This window comes from Hypanus sabinus, chromosome 1 (genome assembly GCF_030144855.1).
Source record: "Hypanus sabinus isolate sHypSab1 chromosome 1, sHypSab1.hap1, whole genome shotgun sequence".
NCBI classification, from domain to species: Eukaryota; Metazoa; Chordata; class Chondrichthyes; order Myliobatiformes; family Dasyatidae; genus Hypanus; species Hypanus sabinus.
Genome location: NC_082706.1, coordinates 10,082,572 through 10,087,013, shown reverse-complemented (window position 1 = coordinate 10,087,013; position 4,442 = coordinate 10,082,572).

Sequence of the window (4,442 nt, the reverse complement as noted above, 5' to 3'; positions counted from 1 at the left end):
TGGAGGAGATCTTAAATGCATTTCTTGCATCTGTACTTACTCAGGGGATGAATACAGAGGCAAAGCAACATCAACTTTATGGACCCTGTACAGATTACAGAGGAGGAGGTGTTTGCTACCCTGAGGCAAATCAGGGTAGATAAATCCCCAGGGCCTGACAAGATGCTCCTTCAGACCCTACGGGAGGCAATTGCGGAAATTGCCAGAGCCCTTGCAGAGATATTTTAAAAAGGGAACATGAGGAGAAACTTCTTCACTCAGAGGGTTGTGCGAGTGTGGAATGAGCTGCCAGCACAAGTGGTGCATGCAAGCTCAGTTTCAATGTTTAAGTGAAGTTTGGATGGGTACATGGATAGTAGGGCTATGGAGGGCTTTGGTCCCGGTACAGGATGGAAGTAGGCAGTTTAAGTGGTTTCAGCATGAACTAGTTGGGCCAAAGGGCCTGTTTCTGTTCTGTACTTCTCGATGATTTGATGTCAAAACACAATGCCATAGCAAAATGTCAACACAACCCAACAGTCCGCTTCTTCCTCATTTGACTTTCCTATAAGGAATCCATCTTCCCCGCTATAGAATGCTGGCCAGTGACCCAGATTTAAACCTAAACCTCCGACCGTTTGGAGGTTACATGTTCCTGCTGTGACCATGTGGCTTTTGCTCAGGTGCTGTTAGTTTCCTTCCACATCCCACAGATGTTCAGGTTTGTAGGTTGAAGTCCCCAGTAAACTGTCCCTAGTAGAATCTGAGGAGAATAACAACAGGATTGTGTAGGGTTCATGCAAAGATGTACTCTATAGTTGAGACAGACTTGGGATGTCAATGGCCTGCTGCCTTGTTCTGTGTGACTGTGCAACTCTGAACTATAAAACTATAAATTTAATTAGTTTTCCATTATCCAAAGTGTGCCAGGGTAAGGGTATGCACAAAACAAACAGTTCCCTGAGGACCAAATCCTGATCAAATAAGATTGTCGATCACCACCATCCGGGCTTGTACATTTGTTAGACACAAAGTAAAAGCTATATCTGCAGAAAGCAAGGAATTGGAACTAGCAATAGAGAAGTAGATTAAAAAATATATATATAATAATGCCAAATGCTTAAAAATATACACACATATGGCATTACTCTTCAGGTGGCTAAGGCTTGTTCAGTTATATCAACAACGCAGCATTCATACTGACACCAATTGCTCAATGCTTAAACAATTCTGAAAATTTTATTTACCCTGGTTGACAGAAATGAGCTGAAAGGTAGGAAGCAGACAGGGAAATATTTCAGTGATAATTTTTACTCTTGCTCTATTTTATAAAAATTATTTCAACCAATCCAAAAAACACCCCAAATCCCCAGACCACCCTCCTTCAGTGTTCAGGACTGACCAAAGGTCTTACGCAGTTGAATCCACTCAAAAACATTTTACAAAATTAAGACCTGGGAATCACACACTGATGTTTCCAGCCTGAAACAAGACAAACAGCCAGTTTCTGCAACCTGGAATGGCTGTAAAACACAGTAAATTATCTCTCTTCTCAGCTCTGCAACATTTGAAACATCAGCCAGAATGCTTGAACAAAATAAGGCAAGGTCATAACAAAAATACAGTGAGTTCTGCAACATCCTATGGGAATCATTGTCAGTGTTCCAGCGAACAGAACGCAAGGACAAAACTGAAGAGAACAGTTGATTAGATCAGTTGGTGCCATTTCCAGGCAAATTAAATAATTGCTGCTGTTGCATGGCACTCTGTCAAATGAGACTCATTCCATCAAAATAGTCATGGCAATACCTCCAGGTAGCAGGATCTGAGTTACTGTACTCCCTTCACAAGTCAGTAGTGAACTTCCTGTTCTTTCCTTTAGACATGCAGCAGCAGAGGTGGGAAATCACTTTGCATCAATGACAAATCAGTTCAATCCATATCTGCCGAACACTGGGATATAGTCAGAGTTTGGTTCAGCTATTGCCAACAGCTTCCAGATCTGCTCATGTCAAGGCTGCGATAATCATGTGTCAGCTGATTCTCCCTGTAATTTCTGTTTTTTTAATGTATCACACTGTGCTGCTGCCACAAAGCAACAAATTTCGTGACATATGTCAGTGATAATAATTCTGATTCTGATCGTGAACTATGCACCTGAGCAGCAGCATCATGTTTTTCCACCCAAAACTGTTCACAATACTTTAAGTGAGGCCTCACCAGCACTTAAGAAAGACTTAATGTCATATCCTTGCTTTTATATTCTAGTCCTCTTGAAATGAATGCTAACATTGCAATTGCCTTCCTCACCACAGACTCAACCTGCAAATTAACCTTTAGGGAATTCTGCAGAAGGGCCCCCAAGTCCCTTTGCGCCTCTGATTTTTAAATTTTCTCTCCACCGAGGAAATACTGTCCTTTCATTTCTTCTACCAAAGTTCATGACCATATACTTCCCGACACAATATTCCATCTGCCACTTCTTTGCCCATTTTTCTAATATGTCAACGTCCTTCTTAGCCTCTCTACTTCCTCAAAACTACCTTCCCCTCCAAGTTTACAACAAAGTCATCAATTCCATCATCCAAATTATTGACATATAGCATAAAAAGAATCGGGACAACACACACTAACTCCTGTGGAACATCACTAGTCAACAGCATCAAATCAGAAAAGGCTCCCTTTATTTCAACTCTTTGCCTCCTGCCAATCAGCCACTGCTTTATCCATACTAGAATCTTCCCTGTAATTCTATGGGCTCTTATCTTGTTAAGCAGCCTTATGTATGGTACCTTGTCAAAGGCCTGCTAAAAATCCAAGTACATATCAACCAATTCTCCTTTTGTCTATCCTGCTTGTTATTTTTTCGAAGAATTCCAACAGATTTTTCCTTGAGGAATCCATGCTGACTATGGTCTAATTTATCATGTGAATCCAAGTACCCCAAAAACCTGATCTTTAACAATCGACTCCAACATCTCCCAACCACTGAGGTCAGGCTAACTGGCCTATAATTTCCTTTCTTCTGCCTCTCTCTCTTGAAGGGTGGAGTGACATTTGCCATTTTCCAGTCTTCCAAAACAATTTCAGAATCTAGTGATTCTTGAAAAATCATTGCTAATGCCTCCACAATCTCTTCACCCATGTCTTTGAGAACCCTGGGGTGTGCACTATCTGGTCCAGGTGATTTATCTACATTCAGACCTTTCGGTTTCCCAAGAACCTTCTCTCTAGCTTTTGTAACTACACACCCTTCATGCCCCCAATGCCTGGAACTTCCACTGTACTGCAAGTGTCTTCCAGAGAAAAGACTGATGCAAAATACTTATTCAATTCATCCTTGTCCCCCATTACTACCTCTTCAGCATCATTTTCCACTGGTCCAATATCCACTCCCACCTCTCTTTTACACTTTAAGTATCTGAGGAAACTTTTTGTATGCTCGATAATATTATTTGCTAGCTTACTTTCATTTTCCATCTTTATCTTCTTAATACCTTCTGTTTGTATTTAACCTTCTGTTTGTATTTAAAAGCTTCCTAGTCCTCTAACTTCCCACTAATGTTTATTCTATTATATGTCCTTTCTTTGGCTTTTATGTTGGCTTTGATTTCCCTTGTTAGCCATGGTTGTGTCATCTTGCCTTTAGAATACTTTTTCCTCTTTGGGGTGTAATTATCCTGTGCCTTCCAAAATTCCTGCTCTCTGGTGTCATCCCTGCCAGTGTTCTTTTCCAATCAATTCTGGCAACTCCTCTCTCATGCCTCTGTAATTTCCTTTACTCCACTATAATACTGATGTATCTGACTTTACCTTCTCCTTCTCAAGTTTCAGGGTGAATTCAATTATATTATTATCACTTGCCCCTAAGGGCTCTTTTAATCTAATCTCTCTAATCAATTCTGGTTCACTGCACAACACCCAATCCAGAATAACTGATCCTCCAGTGGGCCCAACCATGAGCTGCTCTAAAAAACCATCTCGGAGGCATTCTAGAAATTCCCCCACTTGGAATCCAGCACCAACCTGATTTTCCCGATCTCCCTGCATATTGAAATCACCCGTGTCTATTGCAACATTGCCCTTTTGGCATGCAGTCTCTATCTCCCATTGTAATTTGTAGACCACATCCTTACTACTGATTGGGAGTCTGTATATAACTAGCATCAGAATCTTTTACCCCTGCAGTTCCTTAGCTCTATCCACAATGATTCAACACCTTCTGACCCCTGATCACCTCTTTCTAATGATATAATTTTATTTTTTACAAATAGAGCCACGCCACCCAGTCTGCCTTCCTGGCTATCATTTCGATACAATGTCTGTCAATTTTCTTCACCTTTCACATTGCAACTCATCCTGTTGACTGCAATTTTGCCCCTTCATCAGCCTCACCTTGCTCGGAGTCTGACTACACACTGCCTCTGTTTGTAAACCAACTACCTCATCTTCAGCACTATCAC